At 47.2% G+C, this 25,908-nt stretch overlaps 4 non-coding genes across 4 annotated transcripts; all 4 read right to left on the bottom strand.

Moving 5' to 3' along the window:
- Positions 1–420: 420 nt before the first annotated feature.
- LOC137315072 (U4 spliceosomal RNA) lies at positions 421–561 on the bottom strand. Its single transcript, XR_010961279.1, has one exon. It is a non-coding gene; the product is annotated as a U4 spliceosomal RNA (small nuclear RNA).
- A 5,372-nt stretch (positions 562–5,933) lies between these two features.
- Positions 5,934–6,074, bottom strand: LOC137315066 (U4 spliceosomal RNA). The gene has a single exon (XR_010961273.1). It is a non-coding gene; the product is annotated as a U4 spliceosomal RNA (small nuclear RNA).
- A 9,542-nt stretch (positions 6,075–15,616) lies between these two features.
- Positions 15,617–15,757, bottom strand: LOC137315065 (U4 spliceosomal RNA). The gene has a single exon (XR_010961272.1). It is a non-coding gene; the product is annotated as a U4 spliceosomal RNA (small nuclear RNA).
- Positions 15,758–18,036: 2,279 nt separating this feature from the next.
- Positions 18,037–18,177, bottom strand: LOC137315067 (U4 spliceosomal RNA). Its single transcript, XR_010961274.1, has one exon. It is a non-coding gene; the product is annotated as a U4 spliceosomal RNA (small nuclear RNA).
- Positions 18,178–25,908: the final 7,731 nt, after the last annotated feature.

Genomic DNA, 25,908 nt, shown 5'->3' with positions numbered 1-25,908 from the left:
CCCCAGCCCACCTGCTGCTGAATCCCTCATCCATGTTTTTGTTCCCTCCAGATTTGATTATTCCAATGTTCTCCTGGCCGGTCTCCCATCGTCCACCCTCCATAAACTTGAGCTCATCCAAAACTCTGCTGCCCGTATCCTGACCGTTCACCCAAAAACCCCCCAACTCCTCAGTTTTAACATTCTCATCCTTGTGTGCGAATCCATGGCCTTGACCCTCCCAGGCTCCGTCGCCTCCTCCAGCCCCACAACCCTCCAGGAACCCTGCGCTCCTCCAACTCTGGACCATCCCTGAACACCACCATTGGCAGCTGGATCGTCAAAGCAACATTCAACACACCAACACAAACTAATCATTACAGCAACAGAAACAACTTGAAGAGATTGTCAACTTCAAACTATTTTCGGTTAAAGAAGCAGTCTCCGCAGAGACTATCAAAAATTGCCATTACCGACTATATTTCAAGTCAGCATAGCGGGGTATTGGGTAAAGTTTTCAATAAGCAATAATCACGCCTCAGTTCAACCTCATCGGCTACGATACTGCCACTGCGCAAAGTTAAAGAGATCCACCCTGACACACTGTGGTCTATCCGACTCGTACCCTTCACATTTGTGGTGAGTGGAGGTAACTTTTTAAATTATCAGCTCGGATCGTCTTTTCAACTGGCAATCACATTGTTTTCTTAAAAAAATCGAGAAAAATCATTTTGTTCGCAAAAGATTGAAATGGGAATAAACAATAATAGAACGGAAATATGTTAATTACTACGGCTGCTTTGCATAAACTAAAAACACTGAATATTGACAGGGAATGAGAACTTCCTCAAAAGCAAAATACTGCGGATGGTGGAAATCTGAAGTAAAAACAGAAAATGCTGTAAATCCTCAGCAGGTCAGGCAGCATCTGTGGAGAGAGAAACAGAGTTAATGTTTCAGCTCAAAGACCCTTCGTCAGAACTGGAAGAAGTTCAAGATTAAACAGTTTTGAAGTAAGTCCAGAGTGAGGGAAAGGAGGGAGGAGAGGAGGAAAGAACAAAAGGGAGGGTCTGTGAGAGGGTGGAGGGCAGAAGTGATTAAATGACAGAAGGGATGATGGTGCAAGGCAAGGAGGGCGGGAATGGGACAAGTAAAGGAACAAAAGATTGGTCTGGAGGAGGGGGAAATGGGAACAGAAGAACCATTCACAGCACCTGCTGTCCGAAAAAATGGGAGCAGTGGTTCTGATCTGAAGTTATTGAAATCAGTGTTGAGTCCAGAAGGTTGTAAAGTGTCCAATGGAAAGATGAGGTGCTGTTCCTCGAGCTTCCATTGAGCTTCATTGGAAGAGGCCGAGGACAGAGAGGTCAGAGTGGGAGTGGGACGGGGAATTAAAATGGGAAGTGACCGGAAGCTCAGGGTCAGGCTTGCAGACTGGACGGAGATGTTCAGTGGAGTGATGACCCCAATCTGTGTTTGGCCTCCCCAATGTAGAGGAGACCCGGATGGTGAGCAGTGAATCCAGTGGAGGAAACTGAAAGAAGGACAAGGAAATCAGGAGTGTTTGGGGCCCTGGACGGTGGGAAGGGAGGAGGTGAAAGGGCAGGTGTTGCATCTCCTGCGCTCACAAGGCAAGGTGTGTGGGGAAGGCGAGCAGGTGTTGGGGGTGATGGATGAGTGGACCAGGGGGTCGCGGGGGGAGCGGTCCCTTCGGAATGCTGACGGTGAGGGGAGGGGAAGGTGTTTGGTGATGACATTGTGCTGGAGGTGGGGGAAAGGGCAGAGGATGATCTGTTGAATGTGGAGGCTGGTGGGGTGCAAGGTGAGGACAAGGGGGACCCTCTCCTGGTTCTGGGATTGAGGGGAAGGGGTGAGGGCTGAAATGCGGGAATGGGACGGACACGAGAGAACTTCCTCTTTTGCTCAAACACATGCACGGGACTCCGTCTTGCCGTGAATAAATTACACACAGCGCTGGGCCCCTCCTTGAATTGAAGGATACACACAGTTCAATGGAAATATCACAATTCCAAAGCAATACAGTTCAACACAATTCAAACAGATGGTCCACAATACGCTCCCAGTATTACAATTCAAACACAGTCCATTTCTTATAATCCATGGTGTACAATACAAAGGTGGGATGGCCCTACACTGTGGGCTTTCCCCATCGAGCCTTTGCTTCAGTGCGTCCCACAGCACGTACTCCTGGACCTTGGATTGTGCCAGTCGGCAACACTCGGCCATGGACAGCTCCTTCTACTGGAAGACCAGCAGGTTTTATACACCAATTTAACAGAACATTACGTCTGGTGTTTCGTCTCACAAAATGTACCTGGAGCTCATCTCGTAGGAACATTGGATCAGGAGGAGATCCTTTCACCCCTCGAGTGTGGTCCACCATTCAGTGAGATCATGGCTGATCTGTCACTTAATCCCATCTCCCTTAATACCTTTGGTTCACAAAAATCTACCAATCTCAGCTTGAAAATTAACAATCGAGTTCCTAAAACATTTCAAACTTCTCCCACCCTTTGTGTGTAGAAGTGTTTCCTCACTTCACTCCTGAAAGTCCTGGCTCTAATTTTTAGACTCCGTCCCCTAGTCCTGGACTCCCCAACCAGCGGAAATAGTTTCTCTCTATCCACCCTATCAGTTCCCCTTAATATCTTGAAAACTTTGATCAAATCTCCCCTTAATATTCTAAATTCCAGGGAATACAACCCTAGTTTGTGTAATCTCTCCTCGTAATTTAACTCTTAGAGTCCGGGTATCATTCTAGTAAATCTACGCTGCACTCCCTCCAAGTCCAATATATCCTTCCTAAGGTACGGTGCCCAGAACTGAACACAATAGAATCACGGAATAGAATCATAGAAAGGTTACAGCACGGAAGGAAGCCATTCGGCCCATTGAGTCCATGCTGGCTCTATGTAAGAACAATCCAGCTCGTCCCACTCCCCCGCCCTATCCCCGTAGCCCTGCAAATTTTTTCCTTTCAAGTACTTATCCAGTTCCCTTTTGAAGGCCATGATTGAATCTGCCTCCACCACCCCCTCGGGCAGTGCATTCCAGATCCTAACCACTCGCTGTGTATAAAAGGTTTTTCCTCATGTCGCCTTTGGTTCTTTTGCCAATCAATTTAAATCTCTGTCCTCTGGATCTTGACCCTTCCACCAATGGGAACAGTTTCTCTCTATCTACTCTGTCTGGACCCTTCATGATTTTGAACACCTCGATCAAATCTCCTCTCAACCGTCTCTGTTCCAAGGAGAACAATCCCAGATTCTCCAGTCTATCCACGTAACTGAAGTCCCTCATCCCTGGAACAATTCGAGCAAATCTCTTCTGCATCCCTGGAATCAATCTAAATCTCTTCTGCACCCTCTCTAAGTACTCCAGGTGTGGTCTAACCAGGTCTTTGTATCGCTGTAGCATAACTTCTACCCCCTTGTACTCCAGTCCTCCAGATATAAAGGCCAGCATTCCATGAGCCTTTCAGATTATTTTCTGTACCTGTCCATGATATTTTAATGATCGATGGACATGGACCCCTAAGTCTCTTTTGACCTCCACTGTTTCGAGCTTTTCCCCATTTCGAAAGTACTCTGATCTAATTCTATCCTTTTTAGGTCCAGAGTGGATGACCTCACACTTGCCGATATTGAAATCCATCTCTCACAATTTTGCCCATTCATTTAATCGACTAATATCTCTCTGTATTTTTTTCAAAAAATATACTTTATTCATAACATTTGCAGCAATCCATAAAATACAGTTCTCATCTCACATTCCAAACGTACACAATACAGATGATACAATTTGCAGGTTCCATCAAGTACAGTTCAATGAACACATTGGACAGAATTACAGTTCATGACACTCTGGGGTGTCTCATTACATTACACTCAATACAGATTATTGATTACAGATTCATTACAGTACATTACAGATTCATTACAGGTACATTACATCAATTTGAATTTTACATTCTGCCCGAGGGGGATTTTCCCTGATTTCAGCCCCTCGGTATACAATGGCGGGAAGGCTCTAAACGGTTGCCTTTCCCCACAGAGCCTTTGCGGCGGCCGCACCCGTCCTCAGTGTGTCCCTGAGCACGTAATCCTGGACCTAGGAATGTGCCAGTCTGCAACACTCGGTCGAGGACAGCTCCTTGCACTGGAAGACCAGCAGGTTTCGGGCAGACCAAAGGGCGTCTTTCACTGAGTTGATGGTCTTCCAGCAGCAGTTGATGTCCGTCTCAGTGTGTGTCCCCGGGAACAGCCCGTAGAGCACAGAGGCCTGTGTTACGGAACTGCTCGGGACGAACCTGGACAGATACCACTGCATCTCTCTCCAGACCTTCTTTGCAAAGGCACATTCCAGAAGGAGATGGGTGATGGGTGAGAGACAAATTACATTCATATCCAGAACTCACCGACACGATCAGGTAGAGAGATGCGGAGAAATATTGTAAACTGAGATACAAACTAGATACCAGTTCAGAACACACCCATAGTGTGACATTGAAAGACACATTATCGATTCCATTAATGGACCGAGAGCTGGACATTACACACAGTCTGAAAATCACATACAATGTCAGACTGAAAGATTCAGGGCCAATTCCATTAGTGCAGACTGTGCTACACATTACATCCCAGTCCAAAAATCTCATACACTATCAGACTGAAAGACACAGTATAATTATACAGAGGTTCACAGAGGGACAGATTTAATACAATATCAAACTCACACTCATTACCCATTTAAAACCGACTGCATGAAATCCAAAAATGTATCCATATTGAGAAATTAAATACTAAATTCAAAAGTATTTCTATATTAAGATATTAAAGATACAGTTTCAAACACTATCCTCTGACCTGAGATAAGAACATAAGAAATAGGGGCAGGAGTAGGCCATTCGGCCCCTCGATCCTGCTCCACCATTCAATCAGATCATGGCTGATCTTTGACCTCAACTCCACTTTCCCACCTGATCCCCATATCCCTTGATTCCCTTAGAGTCCAAAAATCTATCACAGAATCAGAGAAGTTCAGGCACAGAAGGAGGCCATTCGGCCCATCGTGTCTGTACTGTCCGAAAAAGAGCCATCCAGCCTAATCCCACTTTCCAGCTCTTGGTCCACAGTCTTGTAGGTTACGGCTCTTCAAGTCCACATCCAAACACCTTTCAAATGACTTGAGGGTTTCTGCCTCTCCCACCCTCTCAGGCAGTGAGTTCCAGACCCCCACCACCCTCTGGGTGAAAACATTTCTCCTCAGCTCCCCTCTAATCCTTCTACCAATTACTTTAAATCTATGCCCCCTGGTTACTGACCTCTCTGCTAAGGGAAATAGGTCCTTCCTATCCACTCTATCTCGGCCCCTCATAATTTTATACACCTCAATTAAATCTCCCCTCAGTCTCCTCTGTTCCAAAGAGAACAACCCCAGCCTATCCAATCTTTCCTCATGGCTAAAATTCTCCAGTCCTGGCAACATCCTCGTAAATCTCCTCTGCACCCTCTCCAGTGCAATCACATCCTTCCTGTAATGTGGTGACCAGAACTGTACACAGTACTCAAGCTGTGGCCTAACTAGTGTTTTATACAGTTCCAGCATAACCTTCCTGCTCTTATATTCTATGCCTCGGCTAATAAAGGAAAGTATCCCATATGCCTTTTTAACCACCTTATCTACCTGTCCTGCTACCTTCAGGGATCTGTGGACATGCACTCCAAGGTCCCTCACTCCCTCTACACCTCTCAGTATCCTCCCATTTATTGTGTACTCACTTGCCTTGTTTGCCCTCCCCAAATGCATTACCTCACACTTCTCCGGATTGAACTCCATTTGCCACTTTTCTGCCCAGTCCATTGATATCTGCCTGCAGTCGACAGCAGTGGAAACGATTGTTGACTTTAATCTATTTTTGTTTAAAGAAGCAGTCTCCACAGAGACTATCAAAAATTGCCATTACCGACTATATTTCAAGTCAGCATAGCGAGGAATTGGGAAAAGTTTTCAATAAGCAATAATCACACCTCAGTTCAACCTCATCGGCTACGATACTGCCACTGCGCAAAGTTAAAGAGATCCACCCTGACACACTGTGGTCTATCCGACTCGTACCCTTCACATTTGTGGTGAGTGGAGGTAACTTTTTAAATTATCAGCTCGGATCGTCTTTTCAACTGGCAATCACATTGTTTTCTTAAAAAAATCGAGAAAAATCATTTTGTTCACAAAATATTGAAATGGGAATAAACTTTAATAGAATGGAAATATGTTAATTACTGTGGCTGCTTTGCATAAACTAATGTATTTATAAAACATCTTTGGGTTTCCCTTGATTTTACTTGCCAGTATTTTTTCATGCCCTCTCTTTACTTTCCTAATTTCCTTTTTAATTTCACCCCTGCACTTTCTATCCTCCTCTGGGCTTTCTGTAGTATTGAGTTCTCGGTGTCTGACATAAGCTTCCCTTTTCTGCCTTATCTTACCCTGAATTTTTTTTTTTCAAAAAATATACTTTATTCATAACAATTTGCAGCAGTACATACAAACAGTTGTCATATCACATTTCAAACGTACACAATACAGATTATACAATTTGCAGGTTCCATCAAGTACAGTTCAATGAACACATTGGACAGAATTGCAGTTCATGACACTCTGGGGTGTCTCATTGCATCATACTCAACACAGATTATTGATTACAGATTCATTTCTGGTACATTACAGATTCATTACAGGTACATTACAGCAATTTGAATTTTACATTCTGCCCGAGGGGGATTTTCCCTGATTGCAGCCCCTCGGTATACAATGGCGGGAAGGCTCTAAATGGTTGCCTTTCCCCACAGAGCCTTTGCGGCGGCCGCACCCGTCCTCAATGTGTCTCTGAGCACGTAGTCCTGGACCTTGGAATGTGCCAGTCTGCAACACTCGGTCGAGGACAGCTCCTTGCACTGGAAGACCAGCAGGTTTCGGGCAGACCAAAGGGCGTCTTTCACCGAGTTGATGGTCTTCCAGCAGCAGTTGATGTCCGTCTCAGTGTGTGTCCCCGGGAACAGCCCGTAGAGCACAGAGTCCTGTGTTACGGAACTGCTCGGGACGAACCTGGACAGATACCACTGCATCTCTCTCCAGACCTTCTTTGCAAAGGCACATTCTAGAAGGAGATGGGTGACGGTCTCGTCTCCACCGCAGCCTCCTCGGGGACAGCGCGCGGTGGGGCTGAGAGTCCGGGAGTACATGAAGGATCTGATGGGAAGGGCCCTTCTCACCACCAGCCGAGCTGGGTCTTGGTGCTTGTTTGAGAGCTCTGGCGATGAGGCGTTCTGCCAAATGACATTGACAGTCTGCTCGGGGAACCAACCGACAGAATCCATCATCTCCTTTTCCCGCAGGGTCTCGAGGACGTTACGTGCGGACCACTTGCTGATCGCCTTGTGGTCAAAGGTGTTTTCCTGCACAAACCTTTCCACGAAGGACAGGTGGGGCGGAACGGTCCAACTGGACGGAGCGTTCCGTGGCAGCGTGGCCAGGCCCATCCTTCTCAACACCGGGGACAGGTAGAACCTCAGCACGTAGTGACACTTTGTGTTTGTGTACCGAGGGTCTATGCACAGCTTGATGCAGCCGCACACAAAGGTGGCCATCAGGATGAGGGCCACGTTGGGCACGCCTTTCCCCCCTTTCTCTGGAGATTTGTACATCGTGACCCTGCGGACATGGTCCATTTTTGATCTCCAGACAAAGTGGAAGATGGCTCGGGTGACTGTCGCGGCGCAGGAGCGAGGAATGGGCCAGACCTGCGCCACGTACAGCAACACCGAGAGCACCTCGCACCTGATGACCAGGTTCTTGCCCACGATCGAGAGGGATCGTTGATGCCACAGTCCCAGTTTCTGCTTAACCTTGGAGATACGCTCCTCCCAGTTTTTGGTGCACGCCCCGGCCCCCCCGAACCAGATCCCCAGCACCTTCAGGTAATCCGACCTGACGGTGAAGGGGACAAAGGATCGGTCGGTCCAGTTCCCAAAGAACATGGCCTCGCTCTTGCTACGATTTACCCTGGCCCCCGAGGCCAGTCCGAACTGGTCGCAGATGCTCATCAATCTGCGGACCGACAGCTGATCCGAGCAAAAGACGGCGACGTCATCCATGTACAGGGAGGCCTTGACCTGAGTGCCTCCGCTGCCTGGGATCGTCACCCCTCTTATGCCCGCATCCCTCCTGATGGACTCGGCAAAGGGTTCGATGCAACACACGAACAAGACGGAGGAGAGAGGACAGCCCTGCCTGACTCCAGATTTGATCGGAAAGCTTTCTGATTCCCACCCGTTGATTGAAACTGCGCTACTGATGTTTGTGTAGAGCAGTTGGTTCCAATTGCGGATTCCCTCCCCAAACCCCATTTTGGAGAGCACGTCCATCATGTACGTGTGGGATATTCTGTCAAAGGCCTTCTCCTGGTCCAGGCTGATCAGGCAGGTGTTCACCCCCCTGTCCTGTACGTAGGCGATCGTATCCCTGAGTAGCGCCAGGCTATCAGAGATCTTCCTGCCGGGTACGGTGCAGGTCTGATCGGGGTGGATCACCACCTCCAGGGCTGACTTGACCCGATTGGCGATGACCTTGGACAGAATTTTGTAGTCCACGTTAAGTAGTGAGATGGGTCGCCAATTTTTGATTTCTTCCCTCTCCCCTATCCGTTTGTAGATGAGGGTGATGATGCCTTTCCTCATGGAGTCTGACATGCTGCCTGCCAGAAGCATACCCCCATACACTTCCAGCAGGTCTGGGCCTATCCAGTCCCACAGAGCCGAGTACAACTCCATCGGTAAGCCGTCGCTTCCGGGAGTCTTACTCTTCTCGAAGGATCGGACGGCCTTTGTCAGTTCGTCCAGAGTTAGCGGGTGATCCAGACTCTCCCGCTTGCTGTCGTCTAGAACCTCCGTGATAGACGACAAGAAGGACTGGGAGGCCGCGCTGTCTGTGGGCTTCACGTCGTACAGTCCGGCATAAAAGGATTTGCAGATCCTCAGTATGTCGGGCAGCGAGGACGTGACCGAGCCGTCCTCTTCCCTCAGGCTGCTGATCACAGAGCTCTCTCTGTGCACCTTTCGGAAGAAGAAGCGCGAGCAAGTCTCGTCCTGCTCCACGGAGCGGACTCTGGACCGGAAGATGATCTTGGAGGCCTCGGAGGCAAAGAGCGAGGCTTGCTGGTCCTTCACCTCTCTGAGTTCCTCCCCGACATCGATCCCCATCGACTGCAGCAGGAGAAGATTCTGCATGCTTTTCTGGAGTCGGGACGTTTCCCTCTGCCTCTCTCTCGCCTTCTGAACACCTTTGAGGATGAAGAACCTCTTGATGTTCGCCTTGATGGCTTCCCACCAGTGCACTGGGGAATCAAAGAGGGGCTTTACGGTTCTCCAACCTTTGTAATCCCTCGTCAGTTCCTCAATGTTTCCCGGGGTCAACAGTTTCACGTTCAGCTTCCATGTCCCCCTGCCCAATCTCTGATCTTACCCTGTGTGCTCCTTGTCATTCAGGGGACTCCAGATTTGGGAGTCCCACCTTTTTCTTTGTGGAACATATTTGCTCTGAACCACCACTATCTCCTCCTTGAATGCTGTTCTGACACTGATTTACTTTCAAATAGCTGTTTCCAGTCCACTTTTGCTAAATCACTTAATTGCTCAGTAAAATTCGCTTTTCCCCAATTGAAAACTTTTACTCCTGTTCTATCTTTGTCCTTTTCCATTAATACCCCAAATCTAACTGAATTATGATCATTACCACCAAAATGCTCTCCCACTGATACTCCTTCCACCTGCCCAGAATCATTCCCCAAAACTAAGTCCAGAACTGTCCCCTCTCTTGTTGGGCTTGCTACGTACTGGCCAAAATTGTTGTCCTGAATGCATTTTAAGAATTCTGCACCCTCAATACCCTTTACACTGATTCTATCCCGGTTAATATCAGGGTAGTTGAGATCCCCGATTACTGCCATATGAATCTCAGTCTTGAATATACTCAAAGACTGAGCATCTACAGCCCTCTGGGGTTGAGAATTCCAAAGATTCACAACCCTCTGAGTGAAGATATTTTTTACTCATTTTGTCCCTAAATGGCCGACCTCTTATCCTCTCTTTCAAATCTGCCGTCATCACCCCCTTCACAAAAAACCCACTTTGAACTCTCTGCCCTTCCAACTATTTCTAACCTCCCGATCCACTTAAACGTACAGTCGCCTCCCAAATCCGTTCCCACCTTTCCTGCAACTCCATGTTTGAATCCCTCCAATCAGGTTTCCGTCCCTGCCACAGTATTGAAACGACCCTTATCAAAGTCACCAATGACATCCTATGTGACTGTGACCGTGGTAAACTATCTCTCCTCATCCTTCTCCACCTGCCTGCAGCCTTTGACATGGTCGACCACACCATCCTCCTCCAACCCCTCTCCTCCGTCCTCCAGCTGAGTGGGACTCCACTCGCCTGGTTCCATTCTGATCTCTCCAGTCGTAGCCAGAGAATCACCTACAATGGTTTCTATTCCCACCCTCACCCCGTTACCTGTGGAGACCCCCAAGGATCTATCCTTGGACCCCTCCTATTTCACATCTACATGCTGCCCCTCGGTGATATCATCCGAAGACATGACAACAGGTTCCCCATGTAGGCTGGAGGCACCGAGCTCGACCTCACCACCACCTCTCTCCACCCCTCCACTCTCTCTGTATGGTCTCTCCAAATTGGGCTGGAGGTGGGGGAAAGGGCAGAGGATGATCTGTTGAATGTGGAGGCTGGTGGGGTGCAAGGTGAGGACAAGCGGGACCCTCTCCTGGTTCTGGGATTGAGGGGAAGGGGTGAGGACTGAAATGCAGGAATGGGACGGACACGAGAGAACTTCCTCTTTTGCTCAAACACATGCACGGGACTCCGGTCTTGCCGTGAATAAATTACACACAGCGCTGGGCCCCTCCTTGAATTGAAGGATACTCACAGTTCAATGGAAATATCACAATTCCAAAGCAACACAGTTCAAAACAATCCAAACAGATGGTCCACAATACGCTCCCAGTATTACAATTCAAACACAGTCCATTTCTTATAATCCATGGTGTACAATACAAAGGTGGGATGGCCCTACACTGTGGGCTTTCCCCATAGAGCCTTTGCTTCAGTGCGTCCCACAGCACGTACTCCTGGACCTTGGATTGTGCCAGTCGGCAACACTCGGCCATGGACAGCTCCTTCTACTGGAAGACCAGCAGGTTTCGGACGGGCCAAAGGGCCTCCTTCACCGAGTTGATGGTCTTCCAGCACCAGTTGATGTCTGTCTCGGTGTGCGTCCCCGGGAACAGTGCCCTGTGTTCCCGAGCTTTTTGGGCTGAACTGGGACAGATCCCAACACAGATTTAAGGGGATTGGTAAAAGAACCAATGGGGACATGAGGAGAATGTTTTTTTACGCAGCGAGTTGTTCTGATCTGGAATGTGCTGCCTGAAAGGGCAGTGGAAGCAGATTCAATCGTGGGTTTCAAAAAGGAATTGGAGAAATACTTGAAGGGAAAATAATTGCAGGGCGACAGGGAAAGAGCAGGGGAGTGGGACTAACTGGATTGCTCTTACAACGAGCCAGCACGGGCTGGATGGGCCAAGTGGCCTCCTTCTGCACTGTAACCATTCGATCATTTTATTATTCTATACATCCTGGTGTCTGTTGGTCAGTTCCAGCGATAAGACGTTCGGGGAAATGGCGTCGACTGTCTGGTCGGGGAGCTGCCTAATTGGATCGACCCTCTACATTCCCTGCAGGACCCCTGGGACGTTTCGTGCCAACCACCGTCTGATTCTCTGTCTCTCTGTGTTTGTCTGTCTGTCTCTCTGTCTGTCTCTCTTCCCTCGCTCTGTATCTGTCTCTCTCTCTCTCTGTCTCTCTTCCCTCGCTCTGTATCTGTCTCTCTGTCTGTCTCTCTTCCCTCGCTCTGTATCTGTCTGTCTCTATTCCCTCGCTCTGTATCTGTCTCTCTCTCTCTGTCTGTCTCTCTTCCCTCGCTCTGTATCTGTCTCTCTCTCTGTCTGTCTCTCTTCCCTCGCTCTGTATCTGTCTGTCTCTCTGTCTGTCTCTCTTCCCTCGCTCTGTATCTGTCTCTCTCTCTCTGTCTGTCTCTCTTCCCTCGCTCTGTATCTGTCTGTCTCTCTGTCTGTCTCTCTTCCCTCGCTCTGTATCTGTCTCTCTCTCTGTCTGTCTCTCTTCCCTCGCTCTGTATCTGTCTCTGTCTCTCTGTCTGTCTCTCTTCCCTCGCTCTGTATCTGTCTCCCTCTCTGTCTGTCTCTCTTCCCTCGCTCTGTATCTGTCTCTGTCTCTCTGTCTGTCTCTCTTCCCTCGCTCTGTATCTGTCTGTCTCTCTGTTTGTCTCTCTTCCCTCGCTCTGTATCTGTCTGTCTCTCTGTCTGTCTCTCTTCCCTCGCTCTGTATCTGTCTGTCTCTCTGTCTGTCTCTCTTCCCTCGCTCTGTATCTGTCTGTCTCTCTGTCTGTCTCTCTTCCTTCGCTCTGTATCTGTTTGTCTCTCTGTCTGTCTCTCTTCCCTCGCTCTGTATCTGTCTCTCTCTCTGTCTGTCTATCTTCCCTCGCTCTGTATCTGTCTCTGTCTCTCTGTCTGTCTCTCTTCCCTCGCTCTGTATCTGTCTGCCTCTCTGTCTGTCCCTCTTCCCTCGCTCTGTATCTGTCTCTCTCTCTGTCTGTCTCTCTTCCCTCGCTCTGTATCTGTCTCTGTCTCTCTGTCTGTCTCTCTTCCCTCGCTCTGTATCTGTCTGTCTCTCTGTTTGCCTCTCTTCCCTCGCTCTGTATCTGTCTGTCTCTCTGTCTGTCTCTCTTCCCTCACTCTGTATCTGTCTGTCTCTCTGTCTGTCTCTCTTCCCTCGCTCTGTATCTGTCTGTCTCTCTGTCTGTCTCTCTTCCTTCGCTCTGTATCTGTCTGTCTCTCTGTCTGTCTCTCTTCCCTCGCTCTGTATCTGTCTGTCTCTCTGTCTGACTCTCTTCCCTCACTCTGTATCTGTCTCTGTCTCTCTGTCTGTCTCTCTTCTGTCGCTCTGTATCTGTCTGTCTCTCTGTTTGTTTCTCTTCCCTCACTCTGTATCTGTCTGTCTCTCTGTCTGTCTCTCTTCCCTCGCTCTGTATCTGTCTGTCTCTCTGTTTGTCTCTCTTCCCTCGCTCTGTATCTGTCTGTCTCTCTGTCTGTCTCTCTTCCCTCGCTCTGTATCTGTCTCTCTCTCTGTCTCTCTTCTCTCGCTCTGTATCTCTCTCTCTGTCTGTCTAATTATGAAGACTAGTTGCATAAAATGGACTTGTATTCCTGCAAGTATAGAAGATTAAGGGATGATCTAATTGATTTCTTTTTTTAAAAATATACTTTATTCATAAAAATTTGCAGCAATCCATAAAATACAGTTCTCATCTCACATTCCAAACGTACACAATACAGATTATACAATTTGCAGGTTCCATCAAGTACAGTTCAATGAACACATTGGACAGAATTACAGTTCATGACACTCTGGGGTGTCTCATTGCATTACACTCAATACAGATTATTGATTACAGATTCATTACAGGTACATTACAGATTCATTACAGGTACATTACATCAATTTGAATTTTACATTCTGCCCGAGGGGGATTTTCCCTGATTTCAGCCCCTCGGTATACAATGGCGGGAAGGCTCTAAACGGTTGCCTTTCCCCACAGGGCCTTTGCGGAGACCGCACCCGTCCTCAGTGCGTCCCTGAGCACGTAGTCCTGGACCTTGGAATGTGCCAGTCTGTAACACTCGGTCGAGGACAGCTCCTTGCACTGGAAGACCAGCAAGTTTCGGGCAGACCAAAGGGCGTCTTTCACCGAGTTGATGGTCTTCCAGCAGCAGTTGATGTCCGTCTCAGTGTGTGTCCCCGGGAACAGCCCGTAGAGCACAGAATCCTGTGTTACAGAACTGCTCGGGATGAACCTGGACAGATACCACTGCATCTCTCTCCAGACCTTCTTTGCAAAGACACATTCCAGAAGGAGATGGGTGATGGGTGAGGGACAAATTACATTCAAATCCAGAACTCACCGACACGATCAGGTGGAGAGATGCGGAGAAATATTGTAAACTGAGATACAAACTAGATACCAGTTCAGAACACACCCATAGTGTGACATTGAAAGACACATTATCAATTCCATTAATGGACCGAGAGCTGGACATTACACACAGTCTGAAAATCACACACAATGTCAGACTGAAAGATTCAGGGCCAATTCCATTAGTGCAGACTGTGCTACACATTACATCCCAGTCCAAAAATCTCATACACTATCAGACTGAAAGACACAGTATAATTATACAGAGGTTCACAGAGGGACAGATTTAATACAATATCAAACTCACACTCATTACCCATTTAAAACCGACTGCATGAAATTGAAAAATGTATCCATATTGAGAAATTAAATACTAAATTCAAAAATATTTCTATATTAAGATATTAAAGATACAGTTTCAAACACTATCCTCTGACCTGAGATAAGAACATAAGAAATAGGGGCAGGAGAAGGCCATTCGGCCCCTCGATCCTGCTCCACCATTCAATCAGATCATGGCTGATCTTTGACCTCAACTCCACTTTCCCACCTGATCCCCATATCCCTTGATTCCCTTAGAGTCCAAAAATCTATCATAGAATCAGAGAAGTTCAGGCACAGAAGGAGGCCGTTCGGCCCATCGTGTCTGCACTGTCCGAAAAAGAGCCATCCAGCCTAATCCCACTTTCCAGCTCTTGGTCCACAGTCTTGTAGGTTACGGCTCTTCAAGTCCACATCCAAACACCTTTCAAATGAGTTGAGGGTTTCTGCCTCTCCCACCCTCTCAGGCAGTGAGTTCCAGACCCCCACCACCCTCAGGGTGAAAACATTTCTCCTCAGCTCCCCTCTAATCCTTCTACCAATTACTTTAAATCTATGCCCCCTGGTTACTGACCTCTCTGCTGAGGGAAATAGGTCCTTCCTATCCACTCTATCTCGGCCCCTCATAATTTTATACACCTCAATTAAATCTCCCCTCAGTCTCCTCTGTTCCAAAGAGAACAACCCCAGCCGATCCAATCTTTCCTCATAGCTAAAATTCTCCAGTCCTGGCAACATCCTCGTAAATCTCCTCTGTACCCTCTCCAGTGCAATCACATCCTTCCTGTAATGTGGTGACCAGAACTGTACACAGTACTCAAGCTGTGGCCTAACAGTTCCAGCATAACCTCCCTGCTCTTATATTCTATGCCTTGGCTAATAAAGGAAAGTATCCCGTGTGCCTTTTTAACCACCTTATCTGCCTGTCCTGCTACCTTCAGGGATCTGTGGACATGCACTCCAAGGTCCCTCACTCCCTCGACACCTCTCAGTATCCTCCCATTTATTGTGTACTCCCTTGCCTTGTTTGCTCTCCCCAAATGCATTACCTCACACTTCTCCGGATTGAACTCCATTTGCCACTTTTCTGCCCAGTCCATTGATATCTGCCTGCAGTCGACAGCAGTGAAAAAGATTGTTGACTTTAATCTATTTTTGTTTAAAGAAGCAGTCTCCGCAGAGACTATCAAAAATTGCCATTACCGACTATATTTCAAGTCAGTATAGCGGGGTATTGGGTAAAGTTTTCAATAAGCAATAATCACACCTCAGTTCAACCTCATTGGTTACGATACTGCCACTGCGCAAAGTTAAAGAGATCCACCCTGACACACTGTGGTCTATCCGACTCGTACCCTTCACATTTGTGGTGAGTGGAGGTAACTTTTTAAATTATCAGCTCGGATCGTCTTTTCAACTGGCAATCACATTGTTTTCTTAAAAAAATCGAGAAAAATCATTTTGTTCACAAAATATTGAAATGGGAATAAACTTTAATAGAATGGAAATATGTTAATTACTGTGGCTGCTTTGCATAAACGAATGTATTTATAAAACATGCCCTCTCTTTGCTTTCCTAATTTCCTTTTTAATTTCACCCCTGCACTTTCTATCCTCCTCTGGGCTTTCTGTAATATTGAGTTCTCGGTGTCTGACATAAGCTTCCCTTTTCTGCCTTATCTCACCCTGTGTGCTCCTTGTCATTCAGGGGACTCGAGATTTGGGAGTCCCTCCTTTTTCTTTGTGGAACATATTTGCTCTGAACCACCACTATCTCCTCCTTGAATGCTGTTCTGACACTGATTTACTTTCAAATAGCTGTTTCCAGTCCACTTTTGCTAAATCGCTTCTCAGCTCAGTAAAATTCGCTTTTCCCCAATTGAAAACTTTTACTCCTGTTCTATCTTTGTCCTTTTCCATTAATACTCCAAATCTAACTGAATTGTGATCATTACCACCAAAATGCTCTCCCACTCCTTCCACCTGCCCAGACTCATTCCCCAAAACTAAGTCCAGAACTGTCCCCTCTCTTGTTGGGCTTGCTACGAACTGGCCAAAATTGTTGTTCTGAATGCATTTTAAGAATTCTGCACCCTCTATACCCTTTACACTGATTCTATCCCGGTTAATATTAGGGTAGTTGAGATCCCCGATTACTGCCATATGAATCTCAGTCTTGAATATACTCAACGACTGAGCATCTACAGCCTCTGGGGTTGAGAATTCCAAAGATTCACAACCCTCTGAGTGAAGATATTTTTTACTCATTTTGTCCCTAAATGGTCGACCTCTTGTCCTCTCTTTCAAATCTGCCGTCATCACCCCCTTCACAAAAACCCCACCGTGACCCCTCTGCCCTTCCAACTATTTCTAACCTCCCGATCCACTTAAACGTACAGTCGCCTCCCAAATCCGTTCCCACCTTTCCTGCAACTCCATGTTTGAATCTCTCCAATCAGGTTTCCGTCCCTGCCACAGTATTGAAACGACCCTTATCAAAGTCACCAATGACATCCTATGTGACGGTGACCATGGTAAACTATCTCTCCTCATCCTTCTCCACCTGTCTGCAGCCTTTGACATGGTCGACCACACCATCCTCCTCCAACCCCTCTCCTCCGTCCTCCAGCTGAGTGGGACTCCACTCGCCTGGTTCCATTCTGATCTCTCCAGTCGCAGCCAGAGAATCACCTACAATGGTTTCTATTCCCACCCTCACTCCGTTATCTGTGGAGTCCCCCAAGGATCTATCCTTGGACCCCTCCTATTTCACATCTACATGCTACCCCTCGGTGACATCATCCGAAGACATGACAACAGGTTCCCCATGTAGGCTGGAGGCACCGAGCTCGACCTCACCACCACCTCTCTCCACCCCTCCACTCTCTCTGTATGGTCAGGCTGCTGGTCTGACATCCAATCTTGAATCAGTTGTAATTTCCTCCAATTAATCATTACAAAGACTGAAGCCATTGTCATTGGCCCATTCACAAACTCCGTTCCCTCTCCCCCGATTCCATCACACTCCCTGGCCACTGTCTAAGGCTGAATCAGACTGTTTGCAACAACAGAATCCGATTTAACCCTGAACTGAGATTCCCAATCGCAAATTCACCCCATCCCCAAAACCACCCACTTCCATCTCCATAATATCACCTGTCTCAATCCCTGCCCCAGCCCACCAGCTGCTGAATCCCTCATCCATGTTTTTGTTCCCTCCAGATTTGATTATTCCAATGTTCTCCTGGCCGGTCTCCCATCGTCCACCCTCCATAAACTTGAGCTCATCCAAAACTCTGCTGCCCGTATCCTGACCATTCACCCAAAAACCCCCCAACTCCTCAGTTTGAACATTCTCATCCTTGTGTGCGAATCCATGGCCTCGTCCCTCCCAGGCTCCGTCGCCTCCTCCAGCCCCACAACCCTCCAGGAACCCTGCGCTCCTCCAACTCTGGACCATCCCTGAACACCACCATTGGCAGCTGGATCGTCAAAGCAACATTCAACACACCAACACAAACTAATCATTACAGCAACAGAAACAACTTGAAAAGATTGTTGACTTTAAACTATTTTTGGTTGAAGAAGCAGTCTCCGCAGAGACTATCAAAAATTGCCATTACCGACTATATTTCAAGTCAGTATAGCGAGGTATTGGGTAAAGTTTTCAATAAACAATAATCACGCCTCAGTTCAACCTCATCGGCTACGATACTGCCACTGCGCAAAGTTAAAGAGATCCACCCTGACACACTGTGGTCTATCCGACTCGTACCCTTCACATTTGTGGTGAGTGGAGGTAACTTTTTAAATTATCAGCTCGGATCGTCTTTTCAACTGGCAATCACATTGTTTTCTTAAAAAAATCGAGAAAAATCATTTTGTTCACAAAATATTGAAATGCGAATAAACTTTAATAGAATGGAAATATGTTAATTACTGTGGCTGCTTTGCATAAACTAATGTATTTATAAAACATCTTTGGGTTTTCCTTGATTTTACTTGCCAGTATTTTTTCATGCCCTCTCTTTACTTTCCTAATTTCCTTTTTAATTTCACCCCTGCACTTTCTATCCTCCTCTGGGCTTTCTGTAATATTGAGTTCTCGGTGTCTGACACAAGCTTCCCTTTTCTGCCTTATCTTACCCTGTGTGCTCCTTGTCATCCAGGGGACTCGAGATTTGGGAGTCCCTCCTTTTTCTTTGTGGAACATATTTGCTCTGAACCACCACTATCTCCTCCTTGAATACTGTTCTGACACTGATTTACTTTCAAATAGCTGTTTCCAGTCTACTTTTGCGAAATCACTTCACAGCTCAGTAAAATTCGCTTTTCCCCAATTGAAAACTTTTACTCCTGTTCTATCTTTGTCCTTTTCCATTAATACTCCAAATCTAACTGAATTATGATCACTACCACCAAAATGCTCTCCCACTGATACTCCTTCCACCTGCCCAGAATCATTCCCTAGAACTAAGTCCAGAACTGCCCCCTCTCTTGTTGGGCTTGCTGCGTACTGGCCAAAAATGTTGTCCTGAATGCATTTTAAGAATTCTGCACCCTCTATACCCTTTACACTGATTCTATCCCGGTTAATATCAGGGTAGTTGAGATCCCCGATTACTGCCATATGAATCTCAGTCTTGAATATACTCAACGACTGAGCATCTACAGCCCTCTGGGGTTGAGAATTCCAAAGATTCACAACCCTCTGAGTGAAGATATTTTTACTCATCTTGGCCCTAAATGGCCGACCTCTTGTCCTCTCTTTCAAATCTGCCGTCATCACCCCCTTCACAATAAACCCACCTTGAACTCTCTGCCCTTCCAACTATTTCTAACCTCCCGATCCACTTAAACGTACAGTCGCCTCCCAAATCCGTTCCCACCTTTCCTGCAACTCCATGTTTGAATCTCTCCAATCAGGTTTCCGGCCCTGCCACAATATTGAAACGACCCTTATCAAAGTCACCAATGACATCCTATGTGACGGTGACCATGGTAAACTATCTCTCCTCATCCTTCTCCACCTGTCTGCAGCCTTTGACATGGTCGACCACACCATCCTCCTCCAACCCCTCTCCTCCGTCCTCCAGCTGAGTGGGACTCCACTCGCCTGGTTCCATTCTGATCTCTCCAGTCGTAGCCAGAGAATCTCCTACAATGGTTTCTATTCCCACCCTCACCCCGTTATCTGTGGAGACCCCCAAGGATCTATCCTTGGACCCCTCCTATTTCACATCTACACGCTGCCCCTCGGTGACATCATCCGAAGACATGACAACAGGTTCCCCATGTAGGCTGGAGGCACCGAGCTCGACCTCACCACCACCTCTCTCCACCCCTCCACTCTCTCTGTATGGTCTCTCCAAATTGGGCTGGAGGTGGGGGAAAGGGCAGAGGATGATCTGTTGAATGTGGAGGCTGGTGGGGTGCAAGGTGAGGACAAGGGGGACCCTCTCCTGGTTCTGGGATTGAGGGAAAGGGGTGAGGGCTGAAATGCGGGAATGGGACAGACACGAGAGAACTTCCTCTTTTGCTCAAACACATGCACGGGACTCCGGTCTTGCCGTGAATAAATTACACACAGCGCTGGGCCCCTCCTTGAATTGAAGGATACTCACAGTTCAATGGAAATATCACAATTCCAAAGCAATACAGTTCAAAACAATCCAAACAGATGGTCCACAATACGCTCCCAGTATTACAATTCAAACACAGTCCATTTCTTATAATCCATGGTGTACAATACAAAGGTGGGATGGCCCTACACTGTGGGCTTTCCCCATAGAGCCTTTGCTTCAGTGCGTCCCACAGCACGTACTCCTGGACCTTGGATTGTGCCAGTCGGCAACACTCGGCCATGGACAGCTCCTTCTACTGGAAGACCAGCAGGTTTCGGACGGGCCAAAGGGCCTCCTTCACCGAGTTGATGGTCTTCCAGCACCAGTTGATGTCTGTCTCGGTGTGCGTCCCCGGGAACAGTGCCCTGTGTTCCCGAGCTTTTTGGGCTGAACTGGGACAGATCCCAACACAGATTTCAGGGGATTGGTGAAAGAACCAATGGGGACATGAGGAGAATGTTTTTTTACGCAGTGAGTTGTTCTGATCTGGAATGTGCTGCCTGAAAGGGCGGTGGAAGCAGATTCAATCGTGGGTTTCAAAAAGGAATTGGAGAAATACTTGAAGGGAAAATAATTGCAGGGAGACAGGGAAAGAGCGGGGGAGTGGGACTAACTGGATTGCTCTTACAACGAGCCAGCACGGGCTGGATGGGCCAAGTGGCCTCCTTCTGCACTGTAACCATTCGATCATTTTATTATTCTATACAACCTGGTGTCTGTTGGTCAGTTCCAGCGATAAGACGTTCGGGGAAATGGCGTCGACTGTCTGGTCGGGGAGCTGCCTAATTGGATCGACCCTCTACATTCTCTGCAGGGCCCCTGGGACGTTTCGTGCCAACCACCGTCTGATTCTCTGTCTCTCTGTGTTTGTCTGTCTGTCTCTCTGTCTGTCTCTCTTCCCTCGCTCTGTATCTGTCTCTCTCTGTCTGTCTCTCTTCCCTCGCTCTGTATCATAAGAACATAAGAACATAAGAAATTGGAGCAGGAGTAGGCCAATCGGCCCCTCGAGCCTGCTCCGCCATTCAATAAGATCATGGCTGATCTGATCCCAACCACAAATCTAAAGAACACAAGAAGTCGGAGCAGGACCCGGCCACATAGCCCCTGGGCCCTCTCCGCCACCCACAGGGCATTGACCGATCCGAACTCAGCTTCATGTCCAATTTCCTGCCCGCTCCCCATAACCCCTAATTCCCTTTACTTCTAGGAAACTGTCTATTTCTGTTTTAAATTTATCTAATGATGTAGCTTCCACAGCTTCCTGGGGCAGCAAATTCCACAGACCTACCACCCTCTGAGTGAAGAAGTTTCTCCTCATCTCAGTTTTGAAAGAGCAGCCCCTTATTCTAAGATTATGCCACCTAGTTCTAGTTTCACCCATCTTTGGGAACATCCTTACTGCATCCACCCGATCAAGACCCTTCACAATCTTATATGTTTCAATAAGATCGCCTCTCATTCTTCTGAACTCCAATGAGTAGAGTCCCAATCTACTCAACCTCTCCTCATATGTCCGCCCCCTCATCCCCGGGATTAACCGAGTGAACCTTCTTTGTACTGCCTCGAGAGCAAGTATGTCTTTTCTTAAGTATGGAGACCAAAACTGTATGCAGTATTCCAGGTGCGGTCTCACCAATACCTTATATAACTGCAGCAATACCTCCTTGTTTTTATATTCTATCCCCCTAGCAATAAAAGCCAACATTCCGTTGGCTTTCTTGATCACCTGCTGCACCTGCATACCAACTTTTTGATTTTCTTGCACTAGGACCCCCAGATCCCTTTGTACTGCAGTACTTTCCAGTCTCTCGCCATTAAGAAAATAACTTGCTCTCTGATTTTTCCTGCCAAAGTGCATAACCTCACATTTTCCAATATTATATTGCATCTGCCAAATCTCCACCCACTCACCCAGCCTGTCTATATCCCCTTGCAGGTTTTTTATGTCCTCCTCACTCTCTACTTTCCCTCCCATCTTTGTATCATCTGCAAATTTTGATATGTTGCACTCGGTCCCCTCCTCCAAATCGTTAATATAGATTGTAAAGAGTTGGGGACCCAGCACCGACCCCTGTGGAACACCACTGGTTACTGGTTGCCAGTCCGAAAATGAACCATTTATCCCAACTCTCTGCTTCCTGTTTGATAACCAATCCTCCACCCATGCCAGAATATTACCCCCAATCCCGTGATTTTTTTATCTTAAGTAATAATCTTTTATGTGGCACCTTGTCGAATGCCTTCTGGAAGTCTAAATACACTACGTCCACTGGTTCCCCTTTATCCACCCTATACGTTATATCCTCGAAGAACTCAAGCAAATTTGTCAGACATGACTTCCCCTTCATAAAGCCATGCTGACTTTGTCCTATTAAATTATGCTTATCTAAATGTTCCGTTACTGTCTCCTTAATAATAGACTCCAAAATTTTACCCACCACAGATGTTAAGCTAACTGGCCTATAATTTCCAGCCTTCTGCCTACTACCCTTTTTAAATAACGGTGTTACATTAGCAGTTTTCCAATCTGCCGGGACCTCTCCTGAGTCCAGGGAATTTTGGAAAACTATCACCAAAGCATCCACAATCCCTACTGCCACTTCCCTCAAGACCCTAGGATGGAAGCCATCAGGTCCAGGGGATTTATCCGCCTTGAGTCCCATTATTTTACTGAGTACCATCTCCTGAGTGATTTTAATCGTATTTAGCTCCTCCCCCCCGAGAGTCCCCTGTTTGTCCAGTGTTGGGATATTCTTAGTGTCCTCTACTGTAAAGACTGAAACAAAATATTTGTTCAGCATTTTTGCCATCTCCATGTTTCCCACCATTAATTTCCCGGTCTCATCCTCTAAGGGACGTATGTTTGCCTGAGCCACCCTTTTTCTTTTTATATAACTATAGAAACTCTTGCTATCTGTTTTTATATTTTTTGCTAATTTCTTTTCATAATCTAACTTCCCTTTCTTAATCAATCCTTTAGTTACTTTTTGCTGTCTTTTGAAGAATTCCCAATCTTCTATCCTCCCACTAAGTTTGGCTACCTTATATGTCCTTGTTTTTAGTCGGATACTATCCTTGATTTCTTTACTTAGCCACGGGTGGCTGTCATTTCTTTTACACCCTTTTTTCCTCAGTGGAATATATTTATTTTGAAAGTTGTAAAATAACTCCCTAAATGAACACCACTGCTCATGTACCGTCTTACCCTTTAATCTATTTTCCCAGTCCACTTTAATCAATTCCGCTCTCATACCATCATAGTCTCCTTTATTCAAGCTCAGTACGCTTGTTTGAGAATCAACCTTTTCACCCTCTAATTGGATATGGAATTCAACCATGTTGTGGTCGCTCGTTCCAAGGGGATCCTTAACTGGGACATTATTAATTAATCCTGACTCATTACACAGGACCAGGTCCAAGGTTGCCTGCCCCCTTGTAGGATCAGTTACATACTGCTCAAGAAATCCATCCCCAATGCACTCAATGAACTCGTCCTCAAGGCTGCTCTGCCCAATTTGATTTGTCCAGTTAATATGATAATTAAAATCCCCCATAATTATGGCTGTTCCCTTATTACATGCCCCGACTATCTCCTGATTAATACTTCTTCCAGCAGAGTTGCAACTATTAGGAGGCCTATATACTACGCCCACTAATGTTTTTTTTCCCTTATTATTCCTTATCTCCACCCAAACTGTTTCATTATCTTGATGCTTTGTCCCAATATCATTTCTCTGTATTACAGTGATTCCTTCCTTTATTAACATAGCCACCCCACCTCCCCTTCCTTCCTGCCTGTCCTTCCTGATTGTTAAATACCCTGGCATATTTAATTCCCAGTCGTTGTCACCCTGCAGCCATGTTTCTGTAATGGCCACAAGATCATGTTTCTGTAATGGCCACAAGATCATTCTGTAATGGCCACAAGATCTGTCTGTCTCTCTTCCTTCGCTCTGTATCTGTCTGTCTCTCTGTCTGTCTCTCTTCCCTCGCTCTGTATCTGTCTGTCTCGATACCCTCGCTCTGTATCTGTCTGTCTCTTTGTATTTCTCTCTTCCCTCGCTCTGTATCTGTCTCTCTCTCTGTCTGTCTCTATTCCCTCGCTCTGTTTCTGTCTGTCTCTCTGTCTGTCTCTCTTCCCTCACTCTGTATCTGTCTCTCTCTCTGTCTGTCTCTCTTCCCTCGCTCTGTATCTGTCTGTCTCTCTGTCTGTCTCTCTTCCCTCGCTCTGTATCTGTCTCTCTCTCTGTCTGTCTCTCTTCCCTCGCTCTGTATCTGTCTCTGTCTCTCTGTCTGTCTCTCTTCCCTCGCTCTGTATCTGTCTGCCTCTCTGTCTGTCTCTCTTCCCTCGCTCTGTATCTGTCTCTCTCTCTGTCTGTCTCTCTTCCCTCGCTCTGTATCTGTCTCTGTCTCTCTGTCTGTCTCTCTTCCCTCGCTCTGTATCTGTCTGTCTCTCTGTTTGTCTCTCTTCCCTCGCTCTGTATCTGTCTCTCTCTCTGTCTGTCTCTCTTCCCTCGCTCTGTATCTGTCTCTGTCTCTCTGTCTGTCTCTCTTCCCTCGCTCTGTATCTGTCTGTCTCTCTGTTTGTCTCTCTTCCCTCGCTCTGTATCTGTCTGTCTCTCTGTCTGTCTCTCTTCCTTCGCTCTGTATCTGTCTGTCTCTCTGTCTGTCTCTCTTCCCTCACTCTGTATCTGTCTCTCTCTCTGTCTGTCTCTCTTCCCTCGCTCTGTATCTGTCTCTGTCTCTCTGTCTGTCTCTCTTCCCTCGCTCTGTATCTGTCTGCCTCTCTGTCTGTCTCTCTTCCCTCGCTCTGTATCTGTCTGTCTCTCTGTCTGTCTCTCTTCCTTCGCTCTGTATCTGTCTGTCTCTCTGTCTGTCTCTCTTCCCTCACTCTGTATCTGTCTCTCTCTCTGTCTGTCTCTCTTCCCTCGCTCTGTATCTGTCTCTGTCTCTCTGTCTGTCTCTCTTCCCTCGCTCTGTATCTGTCTGCCTCTCTGTCTGTCTCTCTTCCCTCGCTCTGTATCTGTCTCTCTCTCTGTCTGTCTCTCTTCCCTCGCTCTGTATCTGTCTCTGTCTCTCTGTCTGTCTCTCTTCCCTCGCTCTGTATCTGTCTGTCCTCTGTTTGTCTCTCTTCCCTCGCTCTGTATCTGTCTGTCTCTCTGTCTGTCTCTCTTCCCTCGCTCTGTATCTGTCTCTCTCTCTGTCTGTCTCTCTTCCCTCGCTCTGTATCTGTCTCTGTCTCTCTGTCTGTCTCTCTTCCCTCGCTCTGTATCTGTCTGTCTCTCTGTTTGTCTCCCTTCCCTCGCTCTGTATCTGTCTGTCTCTCTGTCTGTCTCTCTTCCTTCGCTCTGTATCTGTCTGTCTCTCTGTCTGTCTCTCTTCCCTCACTCTGTATCTGTCTCTCTCTCTGTCTGTCTCTCTTCCCTCGCTCTGTATCTGTCTCTGTCTCTCTGTCTGTCTCTCTTCCCTCGCTCTGTATCTGTCTGCCTCTCTGTCTGTCTCTCTTCCCTCGCTCTGTATCTGTCTGTCTCTCTGTCTGTCTCTCTTCCTTCGCTCTGTATCTGTCTGTCTCTCTGTCTGTCTCTCTTCCCTCACTCTGTATCTGTCTCTCTCTCTGTCTGTCTCTCTTCCCTCGCTCTGTATCTGTCTCTGTCTCTCTGTCTGTCTCTCTTCCCTCGCTCTGTATCTGTCTGCCTCTCTGTCTGTCTCTCTTCCCTCGCTCTGTATCTGTCTCTCTCTCTGTCTGTCTCTCTTCCCTCGCTCTGTATCTGTCTCTGTCTCTCTGTCTGTCTCTCTTCCCTCGCTCTGTATCTGTCTGTCCTCTGTTTGTCTCTCTTCC

Source organism: Heptranchias perlo, unplaced genomic scaffold (genome assembly GCF_035084215.1).
Source record: "Heptranchias perlo isolate sHepPer1 unplaced genomic scaffold, sHepPer1.hap1 HAP1_SCAFFOLD_53, whole genome shotgun sequence".
In the NCBI taxonomy this organism is placed as follows: Eukaryota; Metazoa; Chordata; class Chondrichthyes; order Hexanchiformes; family Hexanchidae; genus Heptranchias; species Heptranchias perlo.
Note: the sequence above shows the minus strand (reverse complement) of the source record. Positions and strands in the feature narration are given on the sequence as shown.